The sequence below is a fragment of the Lepidothrix coronata genome, unplaced genomic scaffold (genome assembly GCF_001604755.1).
Source record: "Lepidothrix coronata isolate B3197 unplaced genomic scaffold, Lepidothrix_coronata-1.0 Scaffold232, whole genome shotgun sequence".
Classification (NCBI taxonomy): domain Eukaryota; kingdom Metazoa; phylum Chordata; class Aves; order Passeriformes; family Pipridae; genus Lepidothrix; species Lepidothrix coronata.
Window position 1 is genome coordinate 696,769 of NW_016690412.1, and position 13,650 is coordinate 710,418.

General features: G+C 39.8%; 1 protein-coding gene across 8 annotated transcripts in view; it reads left to right on the top strand.

Annotated features, from left to right (window-relative positions):
- FAM110B (family with sequence similarity 110 member B) overlaps positions 1 to 13,650 on the top strand; it is a 114,243-nt gene that overhangs the window by 80,592 nt on the left and 20,001 nt on the right. Inside the window, exon 1 of one of the 8 annotated variants that reach the window (XM_017834305.1) lies at positions 12,391 to 12,497. The exons of 5 other annotated variants lie outside the window; for them this stretch is intronic. The gene's annotated coding sequence lies outside the window, so the exon portion shown is untranslated. Of the gene's footprint in view, positions 1 to 12,390; positions 12,498 to 12,554; positions 12,726 to 12,757; positions 12,778 to 13,650 lie in introns of those variants that run through there. 2 more of the 8 variants (XM_017834307.1, XM_017834308.1) reach the window with 2 other exon arrangements.

The following is a 13,650-nucleotide window of genomic DNA, read 5'->3' on the forward strand; positions in this document are numbered from 1 at the left end:
TGAAATTAATGGCAACATTTTGACATTTCAGTTACTCATTTTCTACTATAGCTACTGATGGTGAATGAAAGAAGGTAAATGAATTCAAGAAGGGAGAAAAAGCTATTTTATAAGGATTAATAAGGTAAAGTAAAAAAAGATCATGAGTGAACTTTTAAAGAAGTTTTCACTGGCAGCATGGCATATATTTATCTTCCAAAGCATGCATGACATCACGTGAGAAAGGTGCAGTCTGTGACATTGATATAATGTGAAAATGTAGCACTTAGAGATTTATTTAGCAATTTAGGGGGATGTTAGCCCAAGTTATTGTGCTTCTATGTACTTAAAGAGAAATGCACGTAGGTATTTAGGTCTTGTACATTTACTGACATGAATTTTTTCAGAAATAGCAGTAGTTGTTCAACTTTATGCACTGTGGAAAACAGGTATATATTCATACTTGTTAAATTTTATTTTTATCTACCTAGAAGAAAACCAAAAGATTTACCCAAACACCATGCCAAAATTCAGAATAGTCTATGTTTTTGCTGAAGTCTTGGAGCAGTTACAGAAAACTAAGAGAACCTAGGAAGAAGGAATAAAAAAGCATATGCAGTTGTTTATTTTAAATATTCCCCAAATTGGTGATTCTGACAGATTTTTCTTGTGAGCTGTTGCCTCCTGTGCATTTTAAAATATGAGGCTTAAAAACCTGATCTTTTGATGTACCTACTTATTCCTGTTTTGTCTTATCCTTTTGCTTTTATCCATATATTTTAACCAAGAACTTGTAGCGAAATTCAAGCTTTCAAAAAGGTTCACAAAATCAGCAATTTAGCGTATGGTTTGTCACTTTTATAACAGCTGTAAGATAAATAAATAATAAAATATTTACAGTACAAGGGCAGGCAGTTTTTGTGATAGCCCCTTTTCATATAAGATTACAGCTAAAAAGAGGCGAAGTGCTCAGTTTCATAATTCACTGAAGTTTGACACTTTTAAAGTTTGTGTTATAACAGCACTTCATAGGCTATAGATGGGGCTGTTTCAAGTTCTGTTGTAAATCTGACTTTACAAGGCTCTAATGTTCTGTAGGCTAATAAAAATCACTGTAGGATTGAATGTATGAAATAAAAAATTTGGTGGTTTTAATATATTTTAATGCTCAGGGTATTTTGTCATCTTAGATGTTTTTTTCACCAAAATTGCATTGCTCTTGAATTTTGTAATAAATCTTAAAGCTTACCTTCATGTCTGAGGGGGCAGGGGGAAGAAAGAAAAGGAAAAAAGAACAAGGCATCCCAGATATAGAAGTCTTGTGTCTGCACAGTAAAGTTTAAGGTATCAACATGAGCTTTTGGCACTGGAGAAAAGGGCATAAATATTGAGCATGAAATATAGTGTAATAATAAGTGATAACATTTTCACATGGTTAAAGTATAAGCCTTCCATGAGCTACAGAGGATAAGCTGTAAGCCCCAGAAAGTTGGCTTTTCTGGAAGACTGCCCCTGTGCACTGCACATCTCTCCTTGTTTGAAATGCCTGGGTTTAAGCAGGAGAGGAAATTGTCTGACCTGAAATTTTGAGGTTTCATGTAGTTTTTGCATAGTGTTGTTTGAAGGATTCACCTGCTTGGCAACGTACTATGAAAATGCAAACAGTTTGGAAGCGTGATCTAAAATAAACATCCTGATTCTGTGTAAGCAGCGGTGAGTTACAGGAGAATTTAGCCCTCAATCAGCGTGCTGCACTTTGCCATGTAGGTGATCGTGGTTCAAGGCAGTGCAGGGCTGCCATAACGTTCCCAGAAACCTTGCTCCTTTCTCTTTGTGGTAGTGATGTGAGAACAGTGAAAACTTAGGCTCAGGAATACTGTATTAACATTTCCCTCAATCCCCATGCTACTTTGTCATTTATGCTAGTTGTGTTCAGTAGTTGTTTCTGGCTACCTTGTCTAATCTGGAAAGAGTGGAATATCACATACAAGGGTGACACCAGCCCACCTGTGACCTGCAAGGCTTTCAATGGCCTTGTCAGCAGAAAGGAAATCCATTCAAGAGCAAAAAACATAAGGGCAGGAGGGACTCTGGAGCAAAGACCTGCAAATTTCTCTCAGCCGTTCTCCTTCCCCTGATCTGTGGGCTTGATCACGTTAGTTTACTAAGTGAAGTATAATAAGCTTTCAGAGGGTCAGGGCTTGGTGGCAGTAGCATGCTATCCTCCTTCACCAGGTTGAGTCCTAAGCATTGCTGTTCTGTGCCGTTTCCACGCACAGGTTGACTCTGCCCACCACATTAAACTATGCCGTGCAGACCCACGGGAGCCCCAGCAGTCACAAACCCTGGCAGACAATGCACATTTTGGACAAGGGCACACTGTTGTTTTGTCTCTAATTCAGCCACTGGGAGGGACCCTGTGGGCTGGGCTGGGCTCATTTGGACTGACAATCAGGCTTGGATTGCGCAGGTGCACAAGAGACCTGCCAGGAGAAGAAGGGAAAATCAGCATAGAATAAAAGCAGCTCCAAAGGATAGCATGTCCTGTGACCTTTGTCCCTGATGAGGTGGCCAGCTGTCAGCTCCTCCCATCCACCTCCAACATGACCTTAAGTACAGTTTAAGACTGCTGGCTGTTTATCTAATGTCTTTTGTTGTTCTTTATACGCACTTGCAGAAACTTGTATAAGGATTCAAACATGAGCATAAAAGTGTCTTTTCAGATTTTTAGGTATTGCCTTCATTCTGGGTATTTAAGAAGCTATAGTCCACAGCTTTCCTTACAGTTGGGCAAGAAAGTGGCTTTTCTTTCCATTAAATGCTGTTGTTTCAAGGGAGGGAGGGAGGAATTGAAAACTAAGGGGACTTCTGAAACTAAGTCCCCTTTAGATATCCTCTGTGGTAAAAAAACAAAAGCTCTTTTATTAGTATAGTTCTTCATATAGCTAGACCTTCACTTCAGCACTTTTGTATGCTGTATTGTTTATGTTTTCTAACTTGAGCTTAAAACTGCTAGGGCAGCAGTTAGGGACTTCTTTTCCCTAGCTCTGGTATATGAGGAATTACTGGACCGGAAGAGAAGTTCCCCCAAGAAGGGAGACAGGGATAAGAACTTCAGGTGAGCACCTCCTAAAGGAAGGACATTAAGGTATGTTTGGTGGTGTGAATGCTTTATTTGCCTCAATTTGCATCCTTTGAATTCATATTGTACTGAAGTCATGCTCTTATCAGGCAGGACAGTTGTTCAAGTGCCCAATGTTGTGAGCGTGCGTGACAACAAAATCCTTTTATAATGATAGCACCTGGTTAGAGTATCTCTGATTGTGTGTTAGACACATTAGACATAGGAAGTTTTGTTTTAGGAATTGTAAAATAATGTGCCTGCAGGCAGCTGTGCAGCTTTGGTGTGAGGAGGACTGTGGAGGATGGTTTCAGAGGTGTAATACAAAAAAATGCTTGCTCATTTTAACCCTGTGTGCCCTCTGTAGTTTCATTTCAAAGTAAGCAAACTCTTACTTGATGCAGTTTCTATTCCTAGGAGGGTTTAGTTACGGGGCAGAAGCACTGACAAGTTTGAACACAGATCAGTTGTTTGCTTTGGTTTTATGTTCACTGGTATCAGCAGTGCATGGTGACTTGGCAGCACAGCAAATCCTGTGATAAGAGCGAATGTGTGGGCAGTAGACTCTCCCCGTGTTTCAACTTGAAATCTTCTGCATGTCTTCTGCTGTTAATGGGGTTGAATGTAACTCAGGGGGTACATTATTACATATGATGAGAAAGCATCTGAGTGATTATTCTTGAAAGGTGCTGTTCTTATTTGAAGGCAAAGGAGGGGAGTGGAAACTTCTCTGTCGGCATTGTGATGCAGAGTGAGTACTTGTGGGTACCATCTCTGCTTGAGTTGTGAAGGCCACAGAATAAAGCCGTGTTTAGGCACATACCTTTTTAATGGCATGACCCTTTTGGGATAGCTTTGTGTACTTGTCTACTACCAGATTAGAAAACAGGAGTAGTCTTACTAAGCCTTTTGTCACATGTTTGTTGAGGTTGTAGAAGCACACAGCAAGGATTGCTTTTCCATTGTGTAGAAAGTGAATTCTTCCTTGGAGATCTGCTTATTTTTACTTTTGGGGGTGTGTGGATTTAACTAAAGAACATGTGTTCAAATAGTTGTGCCATTTAAATTAAAGTGGGGTGACTCAGTGTGTATTCAGTGCTGCAAGCCTACAGCGACTTCAACAGAACATTTTATTGTCTGAAGACAATGCTAATAATGGCAGTATTAAAACAGTGTTGTAATTTCACAAGACGATATTCTGTTCTCAGAACTGCAAAGTGACAAAGATATTTGCCATCGTCAGACAGGGGAACAGGAGCTGACCTGCAGTGCAAACAGCGCCCTCCGCTTCCACTGGGCTGGGCTGGGCTGGGCTGTGCTGGGGTGCCCTGCCCCTCTCTGCTCCTGCTTTCTGGGACCTGCTCCAGAGTTTGTCACAGCAGCGAGCACCCTTGCAAAGCGAACTCTCCAGCAGTCGGCTGTGCTGAGAGCTGTTGTCACACAGCCACTTCCCAGAGTGATCCTACTCTAAGCTGCTTTCATCCAGCAGGTGAGCCATCCACCAGCATCCTGGCCAGCCGAAATGGCTGGGAGGGCATGTTCTGCTTCTGGCTGCCCCTCACCTATCGCTGCTATAGTGTTTGGCCCCACCAGGTATGCAGTTGGCTGAAGGAGAATGCAGTATAGGTGTAGTCTTTTGCAATTAATACGTTGTGGATTCCATAGCATTCCCATAACTTATAAAACAGCGGTTCAGAAGTGAAGTGTTTTACATTGATCATGTGTTTCTTTACCATGAGCTTTCATGGAGGGATTGTAGGATGAAAGCAATGTGGTTGTGGTGACTAGTGGAGGGCAGCTATGCCTGTCTTTGTAGCTGAGGTATAGCTTATAAGTGCAAATAAATTGTCACTACGAAATTAATAAACATTACATATATGTTATTAATCCTTAGCACTACCTCTTACTGTCTAAAAACTAAGTTCCTTATCAAAACAGTTGTTAATAATGCTTGGATCCTGAACAGGTGCAGTGGTGGGAGCTATACTGGTTTATTCTTTCATAGGAAATATTAAAAATAAAACATTTCCACCCTCCTAAGTACTCCTTTTCAGCGGGTTCCTGGTATACTGCTGTAATAGTCACATTGAATAATGACAGTGTGGACAACATGATGAGAAAATGAACCAAAGAAGAGATTGTTGGCAGTGTGGAGGCACTGGTTAGAAATCTCACCAGCTTTAAACCACATTTGTAGTATCATGGCTTACATCCAGTGTGGACATCATCTGCAGTATGAAACCATTTGGAGGTTCCATGATGAGCACATTGATATTAACATTGCAAAGTTTGCTTCTATGCATTGGTAATTAGCAGGTAAAATAGCTGTGAATCCAGACTGAGATCTTGCTCTGAACATCTTTAAGATGCAAAGCCCCTGAGGACTTGCTTCTTTAGTGACTCGCAGGAGCCATGTGACAAAGTACCATGTTGTGATTTCAGTAGCTTCATTTTGGAGTTGTGCTCGTCTCTTAAAATGGATGTTTTTAAAATGTAGTTTGTGTTTGGTTGGGATACTGAAGAAAAAGAGCTGATTTAAGGAAAACTGAATGGGGGGAGAGTGTTGCATGTTTTACAGTGTTGAGATTCCAGGCATCTTTGCTGTGAAAAATGGGCGTTTAATTGCCTAGTTTCTGTGTGGGTTTGCTGAGTTGCTTTAGTTTGTTTGTTCTCTGCCAGTTTCTAATAATGCTATTATTTGTTTTCACTAAACAGAAAAAAATTAATTCAGTGATCTCTGTTGCTCAGTGTCTGCTGGGAATACTGCTACTGAATTGTATCACTGCAAATATTTGTATGTTCTTGCTTGTACTGTCAGTAGAAACGTTAGGGAGAGCCAAACAGTTAGTCTAACTCAAGATTGCTTACATGTCCCCTGTTTTCTTTTGATGAAATCATTGCACCGTTCTACCTCAGCGTGATCTTCCATGAGCTGCAAGGAGCAGATCACATCATTATTATTGAGCTGGCTAGTTCAATCAATGTGATATGCACCACAGAACTTTATGGGGTACCCTCAGCAATTTCCCTCCCTAGTATATGTTTTGTGGCATGAGAACATCTCCTTTGTTTCTAAATAGCAATATTTGTTATTCCCATCACTTGGTTCTGTCTCCTCTGTGTGCCCCTGCATACCCGTATCTCAAGTACAGTGTATTTGGGGCCCGTGTGCAGTATTACAGCATGCCAGCCAGGCTTGCATAGAATGGCACAGCCCATCAGCCCTTGTTTAGCCCCTACTGACTGTTAAACGCTGCCATTAGCAGCTTTTTGACCTTCTCATCCCTTTCTCGAGCTGATTCTGTAATGCTGTATACACAAAGGAGTCCTGCCTCTTAACTCACTGTCTTGATGAATATGTTATAGATGCCTGCTGCTAAAAAGGAGAGATCATACTTTTCTTTGTCTAGGTAGTTCTTGTTCTCCTCGTGTTTTCTTGATTTCAAGTCCTCCTGTTTTGTGTGCTGTTGACAAGTAAATCACTGAGAGATGCAAAAAGCAGAAAAGCAGAGGAAATGCCTGATACATACTGAGAAGCAAATATCTCAGTCTTTCAAGAATGGAAAAAAAGGAGAGATAGAAAGAGGTCAATATATATGGTGATGAATTTAAACATGTACTTATTTATTACTCTACCTTCCATGTCTGGATCATCTGCTGCTGAAGATAGTGTGAGGCAAAGAGACACTGTCTTTTGGCACCATTGAAACAGAGGTAGCAAGATGAGATCAGAAAAGCATACAGGTTGGAGGGGACTTCCAAAGGTGACCTGCTGGCTGGACTCGGTCCCATGTGATCAGGTTGCTCAGGGCCACGTGCAGGACAGTTTGAGGATCTCCAAGGATGAAGGTCCAGCAGACCCTCTGGGCTCCTGTTTCACTGTTCACCTCCCTGACAATAAAAAGACTTTTCTCTGTATAAACCTGAATATCCTATGTTGCAGCTCTGGCCAATGGCTCCCCTCCCTCTCTGTGTACCTTTGCAGACAGTCTATGTTCCCTCCTGTCAGGCAGTAGCAGACAGTGGGTAGGTCTCCCTGTAGCTTTCTCTTTTCAGGGCTGAAAAACACAGTGTTCTCACCCTCTCTTCCTCTGCTCCAGCCCCACAGCTGGCTCTGGTGGGTCAACATGAGTCTGGCACTGGGCAGCCTGTAGCGCTCCAGGCAGCGTGTCTGCAGGAATAACTCTTTCCTATTCTGCATCCTCGATAGACCCCTGAGATTGGTTCCTCTTTTCATGTCAACTGATCTTAAGCTCTCCCTTTTTCAACCTTTTTGTGCAACATCTCCAAGAAAGTAACATTTTCCGACACTTGCATATAGTATGATGTCACACCAAAATCTATGTATGGTAATGGGAAAAAAACCCAACAAATAACTGTTAATTCTTAACTTTGTTACTTTTATCTGTTGTGCTGTTCATTTTTACAACTGTCCCCATGTAGCAAGTCTTGATCTGACTTTTTTCTTGAAGAACTTAAAATGTGTTGTCTGGAGTAAAATTAAATATTTTGCAGTCAAATGCAAATATCCAACCCAAAAAGGTGAATGCTACTCCAGGTCAAGGTTCTATGTGTAAATCATATTCTGTTAGCAATTGAAGTGGAAAAATGGCTCTTAAATAATTTTTTCTGCTGCTTCCCTATTTTTTTAATAATAAGTTTCCCCTGGTATTTCAAGAGTCTGTATACAGATATTGTATACTCTTACAGCAAATCCAAACACAGTTTAGCAGGGCAAAGCACAGTTGGAGACTGGCTCAGTGCCCAGAGCCTGCTTTTAACCTCTGCAAAGGCCCTTCTCTTTCTCAGCAATGCTGAGTGTGGTATAGATATTTCACATTTTCTTGCAGGAGAGAAAAAAGAAAATCTCAGGATAGAATTTCTGAATTTTAGTGAATCAGATGTAACAAGTATTGACCTGAAAGAAGACATCAGATTATAAAGATCCTAAGAAACAGGATACGGCATACTGTAAACATCCAGGTTAATAAGCAGAGAACTATGGCACTTGATGAATTCTCATGTAATTTTTGAAGATATCCATTATCTCCCAGCTGAAAAATCACACACAGTTTTTCTTTGTAGATATTCTAAAAGCATTATGGTTTTCAGAATATGCGGTGTAAAACAGTGGGTTTTTAACTCTTTTTTTTATGTGCTGACCATTAAATATTGTCTAATGTATGTAGGAATTTTGTGTGGCTAATTTAAACTTTGGACAGTACAGATATATTTGAGAATTCCTGTGGGGTAATCCACACACTCATCAAGGAACTATTGACTGTAAGTTAAAGCAAGTAGTATGTCAAGAGATTGACTACTTGGTTTTATGTTGTTATTTCTCACTGACTGAAGAAATTGGATGTGTCTCTCCATCCATAAAGTAAAGTAATCCCAACACAATATTGAACCACTCTTGAAAAGCTGTTGCTCATAGCATGATGCTCCTTTTGGAACTTGACATAATGTGCATCCTTTTACAAGGTGCATGCATAAAATACTAGAAGGGTGGAGTTTGTGACCCAGTTAGAAGTTATGTGCATGATCTCTTCTCCTTGGCTGAACTGAGGAAACAACTAGAGTGAGAGATATCTTTATATACAACAAACCTTGTCTTAATTTTTGGTTTGCTTTCTTTTAATGAAAGGGTTATTTATGAGTGTGTGCTCTTATGATTTGGGGCTGAACATAAAATAGCTAGACATCAGAAATCTTAGTATGCACAGTGAAATTTAATTAGGTAACAGCATAAAAATCAAAGATTCTTTTGTAGAAAGGAAGCAAGAATCCCCTTTTGGTACTAGAAGCCTGTATGTAGCTAAGTCCTATTTTCATCTCCTCCTCTTCACCGAGAGGTGTTAGTAATAGGCACGTATGATCTACTGCCAAGGGTGATGGGTCAGGGATATGAGGAGGAATGGACCTCATTCCTTCATCTTGCATGGTGCCTTCTTCATATAGCAAAGGTGCATGAAGTCTAATTTTTTAAAAGGCACTCTTTAACTTTGTACATTCCAGTTTGAATTGCTAAATTTGGTCTTCACAGACACCAAATCTCAGTTTGACTTCTGGGTGCTAAATAGCTCTCGAAAGTATGCACGGAATCTCTGAATTCAGGCTTAATTAACCATTCCGATGAAAAATTGAAACCTAACTTTTTCAATACCTAAATTCATCTTTCTTTTTTTGGTAAAAATTTTGCAAAAGTGTATCTGTTTATAAAAATGTTTTTATATATATTAACATATACGGTAACTGTTGGGAAAGGTAATAAGATGTGCTCCAGTTTAACTGCTCCAACTTAAGTTATTTATTTCAAAAATTGCTTTTCTTTTGTGGTATATTAGGCAAAGATAAATACAATTACGTGTGTTCAAACATCTGCTCAATGTTAACTCTCAGAATGAGAGGTTACGTGCAAATTTTTGTGACTCGTAATAATTGCGAGACTCAAAAAAAAACCTGAAAAACCAACACACAACAACAACAACAAAAAACCAAAAACCAAAAGAGAAACCCACAAAAAAGCACAGCTATGCAAACGGAGAAGTAGAGGATTCCATTGTGGGAAACACCAGATACACGTTTTGAGAGAGATAAGACACTGACACATCCAGATGTGAGTATTTCATATAAAGCATCAAACCTTTTAAGTCATCTTATGCTGGCAGTACCAAAGCCAGCAAAATTTTCCCGTGTTTCATGCAGGCAAATGTCAGTGATGAATTGAATTTTATTAACTTAAACATTTTCTGTTTCTCTTCTGTGGCTCTGTAACTGTCTTGGGTTTTGTTTTTTATTGTTTTTCTCATCTATTATATTGGGTTTTTGGTTTTGTTTTCAAAAAAGCAGTGAGATTCATATTTTTATGAAGAAAGAGATACTTGGGAGGTACTTAACATAATTTTTTGTTTTCAGTTATGGCAAACATGTTGTAAGTAACCTATTCTGTGTTGTGCAGCTTGTGGTTCCAACCTCCTGCTGTATTACATGCACTGTGTACTCCTCAGCAGAGCACAAGCAGCAACTTCAAGCTTCTTCTCCTCTCATTTAGAGGTTGGCCAGCTTGGGCACGCAGCATTCCTCTCTGTGTGTCTGCACATGTCAGTGTTTGGTCTCCTAATTAAGATTTGTTGTCATCCAGATAGTTCAAATAAAGTTTCATGTGTGGTTGTCACTTTTCCTGTTTTAGTATTTCTATGACTTTAATGTTCCAAGGACAAGACTTCTCTGAACATGCATGAAGGCAAAAAGCAGACCAGCCGTGGAAAGTATATTTAGGTATAAATATTTTAGCATTTCATATGGAGGACAGACTGCAAGATGCTTTTAGTTGGCATGATGTTGTCTTCCTGAGAATAGTTTTATAATAATTTTGCTCCATTTTTCTTTTGTTTCAGTTTCCATTATCAAGGGGAAAGAGTCTTTGCTTTAATTATTCTTCATTAAGATTCATATCTCTGAGTTTAAACTGAGATAAGCTTTGGCAATTCTCAGGTTGTGGATATCTAAAGAGAAGTGAGGTTCTGGCTCAGGAAGCAAACTCCCTGTTTTCCAGCAAGTAAAAAAAGGAAGAATCAACTATGCTCCCTAAATCCTTGCCATGGTGCCTGTGTGCTTACCCCAAGCACAGGGCACATCTGAGTTAAGAGATGCTTAAGAAGATATGTCTTTGACAATGCCTTTGAGAATTTGTTATGAGATATGTCCCTCTGCTGATAGTATCCAGGAGGGATAGATGTCTCTTTCATTCATTAGATGTATCTCAAAGAAGAAGCCCAGATGTTAGACTGGCCTCATTCTCCATTTTAAAATCCCCACTGGGATCTTGCTTACGTGGATAAACGCATTGGTCATACCTTCCTCTCAGATTTTGAAATTTTGAATATGTCAGTCACAAGACTCAGAGGTTTGTTTTTCTTGTAGCATGGTGCTTTTTATTGTAAGGATTTTGTGATGACAAGGGACCAGCTAAAGGGACTACTGGTCTGTAGCTATGCATGTTCCACTTGCATTTCAATGACTCTTAGTTCTAAAGGTCTCAACCCTGATATTAAGATATTACTTAATGAGTCTTCTAAACGTGTCGTGTTACTAGAATCTTCTGGCACCACAGATGGAAGGAGAACTGTCCTGACAGCACCCAGTCTGCATATGGATATCCTCAAGTCAGTCAGTCTTGAAAAGGAGCCGTCACTCCTTCCTGAACAATTTGTATATCCTTTTGCTTGTCAAATTATAAAAAAAATACATATCTGAGAATGGTAGAAATGTTTAGAATTTATCTAGCTACAAACCTAATTTTAAGATCCTCAGATCTCATAGTGGTTTTTAAAGTTTTTCACTTGACCTTGATTTCACCAGCAGATAAAGAGACTGTTGAAATTAGGATAATGAGCCATTGCAGTATGCCATCTGCCCAGCCATTGTGGAGTGTTTTTCTAGGCATTCCAGAAAGATTTTTTGGAGAGAAATTTGAATGAGTTGGGATTTTATAGAGAGAAAAAAAGCTAAAGAGAAATGTCAGTTCAGAGGAGAATGTGGTAGTTCACACCCATATAATTGGTTAATTTGAAAAATATTGCAGAAGTTAATATTTTTTTTAGTTTGTGTCTAGTCCAGAGTTTCTTACCTTGGTTTGGGTACTTCCTGTCCTGATGCTAGGTATTTTCTGCCCTTACAGAGGAGATTAAAGCCTCTAGCTGAAGCTCAGGTAGTAAATCAGCTCAGCATCATGAATTTTTGTAATTTTGAGAAGTCTGACATCAGCTGTCCTTGTGCTGGTTTAGATCTCAGATGGTTGAAAGTATTTTTTATTTTTTCTTTCTCTTTATTTTCTCTTTCTCTTTTTTTTTTTCCCCAAAAGAGAATTGAAAAGGTAAGGACAGTTGCTTTAATTATTCATTCTGAGGCCAGAATTCAACTATATTCCATTCACCTGTCTAGCCTGTCTAGTAGGAGCCAGTGACCAATCAGTTCTTTGCACAGATCTTGTCTACCAGGTCTTTGGCACTATATCAGCATATCTTTTGTTGATTTTTAAGAGGAGCACTGTGGGAACACTTATTGTTCCTAAAAGAAAGTACTGTGGAGGCCAGTCTTTCCTGTAGAAGTGAGGCAGGTTGGATGGAGCTCTGAGCAACCTGGTCTAGTAGGAGGTGTCCCTGTCCATGGTAGAATGGTTGGAACTAGAGAACTTAAGGGTCCCTTGCAACCCAAACTGTTCTATGTTTCTATGACATGAATCTGCTGGTGCTGGCCCTGTTAAGTTATTTAAATGGAAAAAAAGAGTGGCAATGAGAAATAAGTGGAATGGTAACTGTGCATAGCTGTCAGTGCACACCATGGCAGCCATGCTGATAGGGGTGCTTCACTGTGCCCTGCCTGCAGGGAGCAGGTCTGTCCATCACCAGAAAGAAACACTGAGCTCTCAGTGGTCATATGTGCTAGCAAACATTTTCAAACTCTACTCTGCATACAGTATAAAACTGTATGGCAACATACCTTGCTGTATTTTCAGCTGAGCCATACATCTACAGGAGAAACGAAATCTTGGACCCCCAGAAAGAAGTCCAAGAAAGAATTAAAAAGCACCAAAAACTCAACTATAGTTGTCAGACATAAGGTCTGTTGCCTTCTTGGAGGCCAGGCATTTGATAGTGGTTTATCCCAACCAGGTTGGTTCTTCCAGTGCATGGCTGGCCACATATTGTACTGCAAATTCCACATAAGGAGTGGGACAAGCAAAGCCTGTTTATTTATCATCTTCCTTTTGTCTTTTCTTGGAGAAAAACAAATGTGTGTAACTTGGTGGTGGCCTTTCTGTGTTAGGACTGGGCCATACAGGTAGATAGCTGGGGGAGTCAGGGGTCTGGCATGGTGCTTGCAAAAGGGACAAGGTTTTCTGAAGACATTAGAATTATACTCACATGAGTAATTAGAACTTGAGAAATATTTATATGACACCTCTTATGCTAAACAGTGTATTAAATTGGGAAAGGAAGATTTGGTGCCTTTAGTTATGCTGATAAGTTCTTCCACTGAAATTTTTGCTACATTCTTTGTTTTCTCTACTTTTTCTTGCAGTTACATGTTTATGTTTAAAAATAGTCACTGTAATGTATTTGGTCCCTCTCAGCTGTGTTAAGTGTTGGGTTGATTAGGAAGTTTCTCTGAAATGTGTTGCTAAAGGTCACTATCTTGGACTGATAAAGTGCTGCTGGAGATTTATTACCAGAACAGTTCATCCACTTGAAACAGTGCAATTAATATATGGTTCTGCCTTGGGCTATTCATCCTGCAGCTACAAAATCCAGTGCTGCCTGTGGAAGGATTTGCTCTCCTGTTGGTGGAGACATGAGTCCTCACAGAGGGTTGTCCACAGTGGTGCTTCATGGTTCCATGTACAAAATGCATAATCCCAGGAATATTGTGCTGACATGTTGAAGAACTTTCGTAGTACTTGGTGTGACCCCACATTACTCTGTAAGCCTTATCCATTAACAGTTCTGTCAGTGCACACTCCTTTTGCAGGTGCTAAATGGCATTGT